This window comes from Cebus imitator, unplaced genomic scaffold, assembly GCF_001604975.1.
Source record: "Cebus imitator isolate Cc_AM_T3 unplaced genomic scaffold, Cebus_imitator-1.0 Scaffold40, whole genome shotgun sequence".
In the NCBI taxonomy this organism is placed as follows: Eukaryota; Metazoa; Chordata; class Mammalia; order Primates; family Cebidae; genus Cebus; species Cebus imitator.
This window is the reverse complement of record NW_016107355.1, coordinates 514,456-531,851: the sequence shown is the minus strand read 5'-3', so window position 1 is coordinate 531,851 and position 17,396 is coordinate 514,456. Positions and strand designations below refer to the sequence as shown.

General features: G+C 35.1%; 1 pseudogene; it reads left to right on the top strand.

The window, feature by feature from the left end:
* The window catches only part of LOC108302337, a 55,926-nt pseudogene extending 39,993 nt beyond the window's left edge, over positions 1-15,933 (top strand).
* Positions 15,934-17,396: the final 1,463 nt, after the last annotated feature.

Below are 17,396 nucleotides of genomic sequence, written 5' to 3'. Positions count from 1 at the left end.
GGATATATGTATAAGGTATGTAGAAAACATAAATGAACTTAGCATTTAGACTTGGGCTCCCCTCCCCAAGATACCTCATTGTCTATATGTAAATATTTCAAAATCTGAAAAAATTTCAAAATCAGAAACACTCCTGATCCCAAGCATTTTGGGTAAGGGATACCCACCCTGTGGAGAAAATAAGACATTATGTACTTTATTTTGGTCTTCCTCTTTTTATTTATTTATTTTATCCTTGACTCTTCTTCTTATATGTATAAATGTAATTTAATATTCTGCAACTATTCTTTTATGACTTCATTTAGCAAAAACCTTTGATCATTATATTTATTAACTTATATTTATTAATTAACATATTATAAAATATAAGTTAATATAATATAAAATATAATACAAAATATAACTTATATTTATTAATTAAGTGATATTCTCCTCTTGATGTCTATTTTCTTATCTCTGCAAAGGCTCATATCAATTGAACGATCATTATACATCTCTTCAATAGTACTATCTTCACATATGTTTTTTTTCTTAAATTCAATTGTTAATTCTCTTAAGTGAATATTAAAAAGTTTTGTACAAAATTTACTTGTTTAATATATTTCAAAGCTTTGTGAAGCCTAAGAATGTATTTCTGTTGTGCAAACAGATGTGTAAAAAACTTGTTCATGTTCAGTCAATATGAAAAATATATTATTCACAGACATTTCTGAAACTGTTGTTCACTGGTTTCTGGTATTATTTGTAAAGATTCTTTAGTTTCGTCTGCACAAATGTAATATAATTTTGCCACTTAGAAACTTAGATAATTTTAGTTTTTCTTTAAATTCTCTTTTTTAATAACATGCTCGACTTCAGTGCTCTTATTACTCAATGCTATTATACTCTCTTCAAGTTCTGGTTTTATTCTGTTTATTTAAATTTTGGGGGAATTCCTACTATTGGCGATGCAACAATGGCATTCTATCTCAAAGTGCATTATTTTAATCAAATTAATTGTTTATGTATTTGGTTATTTTTCTTGAAATTTCCTTATCTTTTATTTATTTGATTTCTCTTTTGGTTGGTTGTCTTAGCAATCTTTTCTAATGCAATCTTGTCTATTTACCTTAAACTTATTTTTATTTCATCATATACTTGTATATGTCTTTTTTTCATCTACAATTTCTTATCATTTTTATATAGTTTTTTTGCTGAAGACTATTTTTACAGATTCATGATTAGTTTTGTTCAAGGATGTGTATTTGAATATAATTTGTTGATCCTTTAATGTCAATTAATATCTACTCATTTAAATTATGTTACATTAATTTAAGGAAGAAAACTCATGTTCCTGCTACTCAGGCTACCATCATTGCTGAAGCAAGCAATGCTGAAGCTGGAAAATCATGTATATTAAGTATTATTGATTTTTCTTATTAGCTTAAGTTTATGCTTATGAATATTAATTATAATTCTGAGCCATAAAATAGTGAAAGTTTCAAGGCTCATCAAACTGTTGAAACTTGGTGAAAGGCTAAAGGCAAGAAAACTTTGTGAATGGTGCTTCTGCTTGTCATTTGTGTGCTCTGCTCTGTGTCTTACTGTCAACATACCTATGATTAAAGCATCCTCTTTTCTTCCAGGTCTATCCCTTCTGATATCTTGTGTCTTATCTGTTATGAACTAGGAACAAGTTAGTCAAATGTATTACAATAATAACTAAAATGTGAGTATATAGATTCTGCAAACAACTTGAAGGCCTGCTCTAAAAAGGGCATATGTCACTTTTAGCAAATTGATACCCTGTATTGTGGTACTTGATGCTTTTGTTCAGGAAACTTTTTGGTTATTTACCTATTCTTTGCTATGTCTTAGGTGATTGGTATATCCAGATAAAAGTAGCGTTACTGTAATATTTTCCAAATGTATCCTCTTAGGCCTATAAGTGACTACTCTGTTGATTTTACTGCATAAAAAGAAGAATCTATGGTGTACAAGCTGAACTTTCCTTCTTACCTCTCTAAAGTTGAAGAGATAATGAATGTTGCATTTAATGCTAATTCATTCTGACAGTCTTGGTGAAATCTTGAAGATGATGGTTTCCCAGGGAGCAAGGGTTCTGAGCCCCATGAAACATGCTGGGACGTCTAGAAGTTCACATGATGTCTCAAAATGGCTCAATTAACTGTTCACAAAATATATGATTCATCTTCTGGATAAAAATCATGAGTCTCACATTTAAACTTGAAGAAATTTTATGTAAGGATGAAAAAAAAAGAATAGCTATCATGAGGTAGTTTTATATGGAAAAAGAAATAGTGAAACTCAAGGTCACTTAGAAAAGATTCCAGTGCCAACGCAAAGAATGTCACAGACGGTTTCTCCAAAGGGAGTTCCTTCCTATGGAGACATTTTTTTCCTGGGCTATGTTTAGAATATTAAAAAAAGTTCTAGTTGAATAAAAAGCTGCAGCTGTTCCAGTAACTACTAGTTAATGAGGTCATTAAGGATCAGTGATGTGGTTTGTCTAAGGCAAAATGAAAAGAAAAATAGTTGTGAATAAGGAAAAATAGAGAATGGTTGCATATTGCATAACTTATCAGTTTAACTGATTTTATCTACTATCATTAACATAAAAAATTTGAAGGCACAAAAGGCAGATTAAGGAAAAAAGGGTGACAAGATCCTGAGTCAAGAGTTCGGGATGGTGGAAAAACCCAAATAAAGGTGAGAGCATGGCCTGACAGGGCTTGGCAAGGGACCCATGTATACAAATCAAAGAAGATGAAAACATTTTAACTGTATGTATTAATGTACCATTAACAAGTTATTTAGTGTGATATTTTAATGGGTGTTGTAGTCAGGCAAAACTATATTTGTATCATAGCTCTACAGCTTACAATTTTGTTATGCTAGCAGTATTGGGAGGATTAAAATTGAGACTTTTTGTGTATCAGCCATTTTTTTAACCAGTATATCATGAAAATTCAGCCATGAGTGCCTGAAACATCAAGGAAATTCTTACATAACAAGAATATTGGACATAAGGTCATTCCAGGGTTGATTAATTGAGTGGCTTCACGGAGTCATCAAATCCTCTGCTTCTTTCCATCTTGCTCCTCTGCCATTCTCATTGTTTTGGCTTTTTTTTTCCTTCAAAAACCAACTGGCATCGAGAGGTTACTGCAGATCTGAGACACATATGAAGGTGAAAATGTCCTGAAAAGGGAATGATTCTTACTAAGCTCCTATTATCAGTGAGGAAAACCTTCCCCAGAATTCCCACAACAGATGTCACCACTGATCTCATTGTCCAGTACTGTGTCAAATGCCAGTCTCTGGCAAGGGGAATGAGATTGTCCCAGTGAGTTGGAACTAGTCATGATACTGTCCTTATGCCTGGAGCAGAGTCCAGCACCAGAAGGTGCCTGGTGAGCCAATACTCAAACACACTCTGTTTCTATGGTAGAAGATGGTTTCTCAGATAGGCAATATTCTATTGGTATGTGATACCCTACTCAAGTGCCTGACATAATCAGCATAAGTAATAGATATTACAACTTTAGAAAACATATGTTTAATCAATGTTTGGTATATTATTTAAAAAATTCAAATTTGCTATGAACAATAAGATAAACAGATAAATAAAATTTGGTGATATGATCTGAACATTTTCATCTCCCCTCAAAATTCATGTGTTGAAATCCTAACCCTAAGGTGATGGTATTAGAAGGTAGGGTCTTTGGGAGGCGATTAGGTCATCATGGGTGATTAGGACAGAGCCCTCATGAATGGGAATATAAAGGGGGCCTGAGGGAGCTCAATCACCCCATGTGCCATGTGATGCTATAGTGAGGAGGTGACCTTCTGTGGACTAGGAACAGGTCTCTCACCAGAGGCTGAATCTGTTGGTGACTTGATCTTAGATTTCCCATCATACAGAACTGTGGGAAATAAAATTCTGTTTTTCATAGGCCACCTAATCTATGGCATTCTGTTATAGCAGCTCAAATGGACTAAAATACTCAGTAATGACTGTAAGTAAAAATAGTCTCTGAGACACTGCTAGACATAGATTAAATGAGTGTAATGAGTAAAGAGAGCACATGTGTTGAACATAGGTACCAAGAAGGGAAGAACCAAATAAAGTCACTGAATATTTATGTTTTGCAGGTGATATCACTTTGTGTACCTTTTGGTGGCACCCATTCTGGCCCCATATATACTTTCCTGAAACAAATGGATCAAAGTTATGTCTGCTCAGCTAGTTATTGGTGAGTTTGAGCTATGACAAGTATTTTTAGTCTTGTGTCTTTTGAATAGAAAAAAAGTGTTTACTCCAAGGGCCTCTCATCTGCTAAGCCAACTTGTTCAATCTCAACTATGGCCTTTATAATCACACTGGCTACTGCACTGAGGTTGCGGGGAGGCGAGAGGTCAGGGAGAGAGAGAAAAAGAGAGAAGACAGGATACTTAAACATTGCCTAACAAAGGACTCAGGTAGTGTGGTCATTCTATCCCACTTACACGATGTCCTAAGTGCCTAAAGTTAGTTCAATAAGCTGTGTGATTTGAGTGTCTTAATTTGTTCAGTGAATCTTTCTGGAATAGTCTGTCTAGTAGTAATAAACTAAGAGGCTACAATAGCATTGTATCAATTTTCTGTTGAGACAATAGGTTTACATAGAGAATAAAAAAGAGATGGAAGGAACATTAGAGAGTACCTATCTCAATTCTAATATTTTACACCATAGGAACATATAATCATGGAGGAATTTAAAAATTCATGGCTGATCATGTCTGAAGCATATGTAATATAACAGTAATTCTAACACTTTATTTTAAAACTGATATTAGTTCATTATGAGTACAGAATTAAAGGAGACAAGTTGGAGTTTTAAAAACGTTTTAGTTACAATTCATATGATGATTCTGTTCCTTCTATAATACAGGACATTAATTTCTGATGAGGGTATGCTATCTGACAATTTGTTATTTTTTTCTGACATCTTCATATAATGCTTTTACTCCATAAAATCAGAACTGTTTGATCTGTCTTATATTCAAATTGTGAAAACTTCAGGGAAAGAAATCGGATTGGTAGAGATGAATTCTGGTTAAGACAGCTCAGTAATTTCATGCATTGCTCCAAACACAAAGCAATGATAGATAAATTAAAAAAGAGTTAACTGAAAACTAAACAGATAAATCTTATTATTGACCAATGATAGGAGGGCTGATCTATTGGGCTTCGGATACACAAACCTGTGGGAGTAGCTTTGAACTCTGCTCCTTCAGGGTAAAGTGAACAGGGGTGAGGGCTTTATATGCTATTTGAATTCTGCAAATAGGAGGGATATGTGTATGAAAGAAGGCTTTGAAAACAAACGTGGTTTCTGATAGTTTCTATGACTACAGATTTTAGTAAGCCAGAGACCTAGAGGACCCAGAGAGATCCTGTGATCATGAATAAACAAAGATGCCCACATTCTCTGTGTCCAGATCTCACACATGGCTTTAAGATAGGTAACCCAAAATGCCACTACAAGACCTGCCGCTAGAGAGAGAGAGCCCTTGGGTTGGATGGAAGAAGCATAGACAAAACACACATGAGATCAAAGTTATAGAAATTCTCTGATCTAAACTAAGCCCATAAACAGAATTCTAAAGTTCATGAGAAACTTAATGCTAAGCAAGATAGTAAACAAAACATATGGTAAGCACTAAACTCATGGTAGATAAAATTAATTTTAAGAAACAAGTTTATAATATGTACATTTAGATGCTATCTGCAATAGGGCAACTGGTCGTAGACTAACCACCCAGTTTAACTGACTATAAAATAAGACAAAATGTATAAAATTATTGCTTTCAACTTTGTGATTAAAAGTATAAGAGACTGATTACCAGTGGTGGGCAGTATACGAGGCAAGCTGTGTGCTGTCCCTGACTTTCTGTTTGGAGGTACTTTCTAAACTACTATGCAAGCATTGTGGAACTCAAATAAAGCACAGAAGTTCTGCTGAGTTGAAGTGCAGAGATCAGAGTTTGGGCTAGTAAAACAGCTGCGATGTATGAAGAAAATTATCAGAAAGGAGAATGCTGCAAAAAGAAGGAATTTATGAAATCTAAGTTACACATCCTCAGGGCAAGACTGCAGGAATAGGCAAAAAAAAAAAAAAAAAAAAAATTGAGAAAGAAAACCTACCAGGGAGCTAAGAACACAACAACTTCAGTAGCTTATAAAGATCTGGAAGTTATTATAAGCTTTAGTTTCTGACTAACTGGATGGAGGAATATCAGGAAACACCTGAGATTTCAGTAGAAGTTTCAGGCAGGCCATCATTTAGGAATAGGGCTAACATTTCCCTAGAGTAAGACAACTGAAGACTATGCTAACAATGTTTGCAAACAACCTTGAAAGGATTGAGCAAAGCTACAAATGAATGACTACCTACCAGAACAAAACAAAAATTAAGGAAGACAACAAAATTCAGACATGCAACAAGGCAATACCCATAATGTCCGGCATACAATAAAAATTACTAGATTTGTGAAGAAGAAGAGGAGGAAGAAAAAGAAAAAAAAGGTGGTCTATAGCTAGCAGAAAAAGCAGTAAAAAAACAGAGATTCAGCATATGGAAACGATAGAATTAGCACACAAGGACTAATGAATAGCTATTGCAAATATGTTCAAAGAATTAAAGTCAAAATGCATATAATAAGGGAAGAAGAAGGTAATCTCAGCAGAGGAATAGAAACCATAAAAGAACCAAATGGAAATCCTTAAATTGAAAAATACAAAATACAAAATGAAAAATACTATTACTTCTACAGCTGTAAACCTTGGTGTCCTTTTGGTTGTAAATAAACAATTACATAATCCCTTCCAAGTGAGCATAGAGATAAAAAGTAAACATGAAAATTTAGGGGTTATTCGTAACACTCAGACCTTGGAACCAAGAGCAAGAAAACAGACAGAAATTAGGGTAGTTACTCTTTCAACCCGTCTAACTCTGACCACAGGGCTTTGTGTCTCTGTTTTCATCTGCATATGTGCTTCAAACTCTATCTCTCTCTCTCTCTTTCCCTCTGTCTCTCTTTCTCTCTCTGTCTCTTTCTCTGTTTCTCCTGCTGCAGCATGATTCTCCCTGAAAACATGGTTGTCCTGTATCACCCAAGTGTAAAGGTATAGTTGTAGTATAGGTTAAGGAAATTATTTTCTCTTAATTTCAATTCCAAATTATTATGGAAGAGAATCTAGTGATCAAACTGAGGTCAGGTGTTTACACCTGTCTTAATTTTCTACACCTCTGGGGACGAATTAGTGCTATCTGAACAGACATGACCACCAATGCCACTTCCAAAGATTTTTTTTCTGAAAGAAAGAACACTCATTGAGTGAGCCTACCCTACAAGTTGGCATTACATGGACATCAATATACTTTGGTAGTTAGTTCTAAAAAGTAAAATATGCATTTCATACGTTTTAAAAATTAGATACAGTAAATACTATATTGCTTTATTGGTAAACTTTAAATCTTTTATAAAGTACAGGAAGTTGCCATGTTCTTGTAAAAGTTAAAAATATATACAATAAAATGAATAATCAGTCTTATTGTATTTATTTATATTTATTAAGAAGATAAAGATAATGCTTCCTTTCTTTGGGCATAATAACTATGGAAACCATTTACCACATATTCATGTCAAATGACTCTGCCTTCTAGGGTCTGATTGCCAAATGCAGATAAAAGCAGCAGAAAACTAAGGATCATAAATTCTAGTCACACAAGTCTGGAAGTATGCACTTTTCTTGAGCTGGTACATTTGTCTACACTTTGTCTGCAGGGCAGACTGCAATCCCTTGCTGTATGGCTTTTGAACCAATAAGAAGAAGCTAGTAAATACCCTGGGTTACCAAAGAAAGAGTTATTCTAAAGCATGGGGAATAAAGGAGGCATACTGCTGACTTCCTGATTCTCCTCTTTGTTCTTGTTTCATTGATCAGAAAAAAGAAATAGAGGTTGTTAGAAAAAGTTGAAACCTATTCATGGTTGTGAAACTCTGTAAGAGCAACCTTCAAAAAGGAAGTAACAGGAATTAGAGTTTAGAGATAATATGTAGACATTTAAGTAATTAATAAGAGGGTGGAGGATGGGCATAATGAACAGTGCATGACAGCAGGATTAATTTAAGTAAAGCAGTTTAGGTGAGAAAAGAATATATTCTTAAGACTTTTGCTGGTTGGCACGCTGTGCTGTGCAGAGTAAGAAGAAAATTGACATGATTCTATTGTTTTTATGGGTTTAAATGCTAGAGGAGTGGAGACTTGGGGCTACAATTTTGAAGGAGGGGTGAGATTCAATTATTTTGGCTTTACTATGTTGTCATGCTTACCATCTGAGATCACTTCCCCTTTTAAAATTTTTTTGTTTTGTTTAACTTTGCTTTGTTTGCATGTTCAGCAATGCTGGGCGTTATTGCTTCATTTGGCACTAACAGTGACCCTCAACTGTAAACGGAATGTAACACTGCCCTTTTGTGAATCACTTTGGGCTCCCCTTATTTTGCAAATGGAGAGTCTTGACTTCTAATAAAACTTAGGAAATCCTTAGCAAGGGCTTTATTGTCTTATTAAAACTCCCATAATTAGGGAAATCGGTCAGCCATCATCTCACTTTTGTGTGTGTGTGCTCTCCTACTATGCCAATTTGTCCATTCACCCATGCATTTGACATGTTCACAGGAATTTCTGCCTAGAGCAGTGAGAAAGTTGAAGCATGTATTCTTATTAGACTGATAAAGTTAGACAGGGCAAACCACTTACAAAAATTCATCAGGAAATAACGCTGAAAAAGAAATGAGTAATTATTCTATAATTGTTCTGTTATTCTCTAGCAGGCTTTCAAGAAAACAACTGACTTATTAAGTATCAAAGCATTTATTTTTAAATAAATTATTCTCTTCACTCAGTGAAACTTACTCATATGTCAACATAAAATATTGCCCTCTTTTTAGAGCAAAGGATGATATCCAAGCTGCATTATAATCTGCCTGTTACTGTTACAGTGGCTGTCATGATAATTTCTATTTCTATTCTTGTACCTAATATATGGTTTTCAAAGCATTATCAATAACACAAATAGCTAACAACAAGGGAAAAGTTTTAAAATTATGATGCATGCAGTTAAATATTTTCATAGAATGCTAATTGATTGAAAAAATGCTGTTTATAAAAATTTAATTAAAAATAATTACATAATTCTAAATACAGCATGATACTAATTATATATACATACATATCTTTCTATTACTATCTTTTTCTAGTTTTTACACATGTTTATTTCTCTCCCTAAGAATATGTCTATATAGTCTAGAAAGTCATACAGTTGGCCCTTGTATAACACATGAGTCAGGAGCACTGATCCCTGTACAGTAAAAAAATCCACATGTAACTTTCAACTTCCAGAAACTTAACTACTAATAGCATCCTGTTGACCAGAAGCCTTACCAGTGAATTAAACAGTCAATTAACACATATTCTGTATGTGATATATACCATTTACTGTATTCTTTCAAAAACATAAACTAGAGAAAAGCTTAAAAAGGTTATAAGGAAAAGAAAATATATTTACTATTCATTAAATGGAAGTGAATCATCCTAAAGGTCTTCATCTTTGCAGTCTTCAAGTTGAGTGGATTGAGTAAGACAAGGAAGAGGAGGCGCTGCTCCTGTTTGTCTCTGGGGTAGCTGAGGCGGACGAGGTTGAAGAGGTGGAAGGGGAGGCAGGGGAGAGGCAGGCACACTCAATGCAAGTTCTATTTAAAAAACTCCATGTCTAAGTGGACTCAGCAGTTCTAATCTGTTGTTCAAGGCTCAATTGTATACCAAATGTTGAAGGTAAACAGTAAAAATTTTATTTTTATACTTTTTCTAAATTTTTTGTTATCTATTAATATAACCAATGATCATTTATTTTGTAAAAAAAAGGGTTGTTTATAACTAACTTAACTATATTAACTTCTGTACATTTGCTAATAGGATGGTTGAAAAGAATGAATCTTAAGAAAGGTGAGTTGAATCCCAATGACAATCTATTGCTATGTGAGTATTGCTCAGAATTCTGTCTCTGATGTTCAGCAAAAATAGTTTCACCTGACTTTTTACCAACAATTTCCTCTCAGTTTTAAACCAATACAATACTATCAACATTGGATTGGCAAATGTAGAGCTCATTTTTCTAATGATTGATAATAACATGAAGGCTGGTGGTTTTGAGCTTTAGGTAATAGAAATTTGAAAGCGGTCACTCAGGTTCCAATCAAATTCAGACTTATGACAAAATTCTTATGACCCTGGAAAAATAATGGATAATAATTTGGAGTAAGAAGACCTGGGCTGGTCGCGGTGACTCACTCCTGTAATCCCAGCACTTTAGGAGGTTGAGGTGGTGGATCATTTGAGATCAGGAGTTTGAGACCAGCCTGGCCAACATGGTGAAACCCTGTCTCTACTAAAAATACAAAAAATTCACCAGGCATGGTGGAGCATGCCTGTAATCCCAGCTACTCAAGAGGCTGAGACAGGAGAATCACTTGAACCCAGGAGGCAGAGTTTGCAGTGAGCTGAAATCACTCCACTCAACTCCAGCTTGGGTGACAGAGGGACTTCCTATCAAAAAAAAGAAAAAAAAAAAAAAAAAAAAAAAAAAAAAAAAAAAAAAAAAAAAAAAAAAAAAAAAAAAAAAAAAACTCAGAAGACCTGCATTGAAACTTAAAGCTGACTGGTGTATGTTCCAGGAGCATACATTGGGACAATGTGGTCAAAAGAACTCAGAGACCAGTTAGAGAAAAGGCACGTTAGGTCCACAATAACTTTTAAGATTGCAGAGGGAGCCAGAGGTTAAAACATGTAGAAATTGCTGCTCTAGATAAACATCTTTATAATAAGCCCACTGCAGCCAGGAAAGAACTGTTTATCTGACCTTGACTTTTTTTCCTGATACACCAAAAAGTTGCTTCTGTCAACCAATGATTTGAAAATGTAACCCTTATGCTGGATGATAGTAAGATTCATGAAAATAAATGGCCTTATGAAATTCATCATTTTATGGATCTAAAGAAGTAGTTTAGATTTAGGAAGGACGTTGTAATTGTTATTTATACAGAGTACATTTTTTGAGTTCCGACTAGAGAAATTTCTCTGAAATTTCGGAATCAGAAAATATTGGGTCTCCCCTTAGTAAGTGATTTGTTTTTACAAATACCACAAATCCTACAATTTTTCTTGTTTCTCTCTCTCGGCTTTGGTTTCTTGGAATCTTACTATCTTAATGTTTGCTCCTTCTAGTCATTGTTTTGCATATATTTTGGTGTAAATTTCCACATCCTGACTTGGCACTGACACATCGTCACAATTTCTAGATTTATTTTCCACACACCCACATACACAAGAATTCTTTGGTGATGAGGTGTACACACATATGCAGATGGGTATGTCTGAGGCTTTCATTGGACCTCCAAAGTTGTTCTTACTTTACTGGTGAATACTCTGAGGACTGATTCATTTAGCCAAAGTCACCTGGTTTATAAAAACAGCTAGGATTAGAACTGATTGTAGCTTTTCTTAAAACAACCATACTTCCTCTTTCTGTAGCTACTTTCAAAGAAAGCGTCAAACAAAGCCCCTTAATTCATTAATATGAGAAAGTAGCCTTCTCCATCATGAAAAGTGGCTCAATGGACTTAAAGTTCTCTAAGTTACCAAAACTTGAAGAATGGGAAATGCCAACATTTTCCAGTTTTTACTATGATGGCACCTATTCAGCATTAGGAAAATCCTAAATTTTATATTTTATTTTATAATTATGTAAATAATAACACAAGAAGTCTTTTAAAAGTTCCTTGATAATTTTAATTCTCCAGAAACATAGTTGTTAAAGGTAAATTCCTTTCAAGATATCATTCCTGTTCTGTATCAATTTATGACTTGCTCTCTGGCAGATTGAAATACAGAGTCTAAGACATGCTTCAGCAGCTAAAAATGTAAAGGAGGCAATTTATAGCTTTCTTTTATTTAGAATGAATATTTGCGTAAGGAAGATAACATTTCTTTTCCAATTACATTTTTCCTTAACATGTACTAACATACTTACTAAAAAGATTTTTTCCTATACTATAAACTGTTAAGCATATAAACAATTTGTTGTTAACACATGGGGAAAAGGGAAGGGTGAAATCAAATTAGCAACGAGAAGGGCAGTGAGCTCACTACAGAAGACCATGTGGTAGCCTTTCTACTACTGCATTAGTAGATGGTCTGATAACTTTCCTACAATGGCAATACATCACGGTTTTTCCTACAATGGCAGTACATCATGGTTTTTCTTAGGCAACATTCATTGAACAGATAATTAACTTTAAAAAAAGTAACGTTTTATTTTTTGATGGAGTTTGGGCCATCTCAAACCTTCACAAGGAATTCATAATTCTTATCACAGAATCCAAATAGCTGAGTTTGAATTCTGTATATGGTACAGGGATGGGAGTGGTTTACAAGCCAGAGGCCATGTATTGAGTTTAGATACCCCCTGGGAATTTGTGTTTGAGGAGTCAGCAAAATATATCAAAGTCTGACACTATTGGGCTTTGTAGAAATCTTTCCACTAAGTTTAAAGACCAGTTTCTAGAAGGTCAGTTGAGGTTGTCCAGCACACAACATTTTCCGTATTTGCGTTACTTTGGCTTTGTCACTTGAATATTGGCATGGAAGCCTGTGCTTTGTAGTTTAAGCATTTTGTTAGTTGCTTATTCCTCAACTTGAGCAGTAATCCTCTTTTGCTGACAGCTCTTTAGTTACTGTAGAAATGATTGTGTTGTCATAAACACAGCTTTAGGACTTCAGGTGGGAGGGGGAGAATCAGAGGGTGTTCAACAAAAAGCTCATGTTTCCACCCAAACACACCCACCTAAGTACTTGCAGAAGGCTCAGGGAAAACAGAAGCAGAATTCTTTTCCCTGTTCCACTTTTCAAAGTTCCTTATGTGGAATCAGATGCTTTTAATACATTTCAAAAGAGTCTTCCATCTAACCTCCAAAAATAAACAAACCACAATTCTGCTCCCCATTTCTCCCTGAATTTAATCATTTGCTCCAATTTTCCTACCTTTGAAATCAGATGATTCAGCTTCTCTTTCTGCCTCAGTAGTTTGGAATAATTCAAATTTCAGAAGCTAATGCTTGGTTCTTCTGTTTTCCTTATTTTTATATTGTAATCGCCTTCATCTGTTTTCTATCACTTAATTTCTTTTCTGATTTGGATCTCTTTTTTAAAATTTTTCATGAGGGCTATTCTCTCTTTTGTCTGTTTCCTTTTTTGTATAATTCTCACTCTCCCTTCATGCGCCGAGGAAATGAACCTTTTCTGCCATGAGTTCACCCTCCTTTTTAAATTTTCCTCACCCATGTTCTACATTCTGCTTTTAAGTCAGTAATAAGATATTATTTGAAGCATGGCTCAGATCTCATATTTTAAAAGAATTTCTTTACCTATACCGGCTTCTAGCAGACTCCACCTCAGCTATGTCTTAACTGCTTCTCTGACAGAACTTTGAGTTGCTTCCTTCCTCCTGTGGCTGGTTTTTATGGTTTTCCAGTACAATATTGACAAAAGAGAATGGGCTTTGGGTCCACACCTGTATGGGTTTGAGTCTCAGCTCTGCCACAGCTGCATGATCATGAGCAGATTACTTTGCATCTGGATTTCCTTATCTGTAAACTGGCAATAATTTTATAGCAGACTTTAGAAATGATTAAAAGAGAGTATAGAGCATGGACTGAGAGTCATACTGAGTGCCCAGTGTTTTATATATATATATACATTTTCAGCCTTCAAAAAATTTGGCATTTTGCTGCTAAAGAGATTGCCAGAAGATCAAAGTGGCGTGTAGAACATGAACAGTTTCCAAGAGAAAAGCCTTACATAGCATGGTCTGTTCTTTGTCTTTTTTTCACCTATCAGGCACACATCCATTTGGGCTTTTTTGTATTAAAATTATGAAATATTCAAACATAAAAGTATAACAATTAAAACAATAAATGTCTATGATCATCTGTGCTTAGCTTGAACAAATCTTAGCATGCTGTCATAACCATATCAGATGTTCATGGTACAGAAATAAACTATTTTAGATTTGGTTAAAACCTTTTGTGTCTCTTCTTCAATATCATTTATCTCTCTTCCTTTGTGGAGATGTAACCATGCTGAATTTGCTCTTGATCATTCTTATTTATATATTTTTACTTTTAATATACACGTATGTATCTACATAAAACATAAGACTTTATTCTGCATATTTTAAACTACATATATGTAATCTACTGTATATATTTACAACTTGCTTTTTTTTAGCATTTTCCTGGATTTATCACATGTGCTATATCATGTTGTTCTGTTTTCTGCATTTCTGTTGCCACATAGTATGCCATTGTATGAGTGTGTTGCAGTAATAGTGCAGTTGGAAAACTAAGTGCAGTGGATGATTCTAATCTAACCCAAGGCCAAAATCTGATCAATGCCAGTGATGAACTCAGCACAGTGGCTTGTTTCAGTGACACCTTGGGATACCAGGAACAGCTCCACCTGTTCTGCGAAGATGAGGGGCAGCTCATCTCTGGCACTGTGAGAGGGCATCACAGCACAAAAGGCACACCACAGCTCTTGTTGAAGATGTATGCCAGGGTTACAAGAAAAAACTCCAGAAAGCTGTGACAAAATTGACGCAACTTGAAGAGGAATGTACAGAGCAGAAGGTGTTCACAGCAATGCACATTACTAAATGGAAAATAAGTACAGAGTTTATTTGGGCCAAGTTTGAAGACTGCAACTCAAGAGCATCGATTCAAATTGCCCAGATTATACACTCCCACTGCATTAGTTTAGACACCAATAATGAAAACTGCAATTTTATATCTCCTCATGAGAAGATACACATTCAGAGACAAAAATATGGAATCTGACTTTAAGAATCTTCAGAGTTTACTACATGAGTAGCAGAAGTCTTATCTCTGGAGACAGGAGAAGGAAGAACAGACTCTGAGGAGATTGAGGGACCATGGGGCCGATCCGAGGCTGAACTGAAGAGCCACATCCTGGAACTGGAGGAAAAATGTCAGGGCTCAGCCCCAAAATTGCTGCAGAATGTGAATGACACTGTGAGCAGGAGTTGGGCTGTGACACTTGGAGCATCAGAGGTCTTCTCCTTGGAGCTTCATACTATGTGCAGCGTTTCTGAGCTTTACTTTGATGTGAAGAAATGTTAAGGAGCCATCAAGAGATGGGGTTTCCATGTTGCCCAGACTGGTTTCAAACTCTCGGACTCAAGTGTTCTACCTGCCTCAGCCTCCGACAGTACTGGGATTACAGTCAATGTGACTCTGGATCCAGATACAGCTCATAGTGAACTAATTCTGTCTGAGGATCAGAGATGAGTGATTTGTGGATATCCCCAGGACCATCATGGCACCCCTTCCAGGAGATTTAGTGCCTTTCCCTGTGTCCTGGGTGGTGAGGGCTTCACCTCTCAGGAACATGCTGCTTCCAAATGGATGTTGGAGAAGGAACAGGGTGGGATTTAGGAGTTTGTAGAGAAAATGTGCAGAGGGGCAGGGGCATGAAGCAAGAGCCTCAGTCTGGATCTGGACCCTCAGACTTTGCAACAAGAAAGGCTATGTAGCCCTTTGTCTCCCTTAACTTCCCTTCATCTGTGTGAGCAGATCTTGGTTGTGGGAAAGTTTCTGGACTCTGAGGCTGGAGTTGCATCCTTTTACAACATGAGTTATTGGCTACCACATTTTCACCTTCTTAAAGGCTTCCTTCTCTGACACTCTCTGGCCCTATTTCCAGGTTCATCAAACTCTCCTTTGTTTCTGCCTCCCCTAGATGGTTAAAGAAAAGAGTAAAGTCTCATTGGTTTAACCAGCACAGAGCATATAATGTAAATCCCGTAAGGGACCAAAAAAAAAAAAAAAAAAGAATAATACATGCAAAATAGTCTGTATCTGGCTTTTTAGAATATGACTAATAAATGGCTCTTGTGAGCTTTTCATTAAAGGGTTTACAGATGAATCCACCTAAGTTCACTGCTTAAAGAAATGTATAAATGTGATTCTCTACATCAATTTTTTGTTTTCCCTCTTGATTTGCAATAGATTAAGAGTAAATAATGTTATTTTCTGTTGTTTCATAGGTTCAACAACCTTTAATATATCTTTATTGGGCAAGTAGTAAGTTGAAAGTAAATGTTTATTGAAATTAAATTTGATTCACACAATAACTCTAGGAGGTAAGAGATATTATCTCTGCTTTCTACGGTATCATATTCAAAGTAGGCAAAGTTAGTTACAGACAAAACCTCAGTTTTGTCTCCTAGTTAAGTTCTAAGAATGTAGATACAGCAGTTGAATGACTGGGAAAATGACGAAAACAGCTTCAGTAGAAGAGTCTGTCTCATTTAGAAATTAGAATTGGATTTAGAGAGACCCTGGGATGTGATTGGTTGCCATTATGTTGAAAGAAATACTTAGCATTTTGCTCCAAGAGTTTTTTTTTTTCCCCCCTGTACAGATTTGAACCAAACATAAGTTACTTTCTTACGAAATTAATGGAGAATGCTTTGAAGATTTTCATCTCTTTAGTGTAAAACATTATTTAACAAGGATTTGGCTTTGATCAATACTCTTTTGAATAGCATAGGGTGTTACCCCAATTCATTTTTGTTTCTTTTATCAGTCCTGGTATTAAATTAGTAATCACATTGGAAATCTCATTTTCTTGGGGAGGGATTCCTTGGAAAATGTCAAAGTGAGATTTACCTGTGTATTGTTTAGTTATTCATGTTAAGAGTAGTTTGTAAAGGATTTGTTAAAGTTTTTTCATTTTTCCTAAGTGGTAATAAGAGAAATGGTAATCACAATTATGGCAACAATTATAGTGACACAATTAAACTGGCTGACATTTACTTGCTAATTTAATTCATTTCTTGCCTTTTTAAACATATATGTGATAGCTGCTATGTATGGCTATAGAAAGGCTATAATTTTTGCTTGTGGTGATAAACAATTTATGTAGCAACAAAAAAAGTTATCATTTTAGAAATCTTACTGGTCCCTGGACCAGGGAAAGGAATTGTATTTTATGTGAGCACTACCCAAATTATCTTTTCACATTGTGCTTTATAAGTAAAATGCCCTTGTTAGTTATTTGTTGAAAGAAAGAGAAGGGAGGAAGGAAGGGAGGGAAGGAAGGGAAGAAGGAAAAAAGGAAGGAAGGAAGAAAGAAAGGAAAGAAAATATTATCATCTCAAATTTCAAATTGGGTAACAATAATACTAAAATATAATGATTGAAAATGC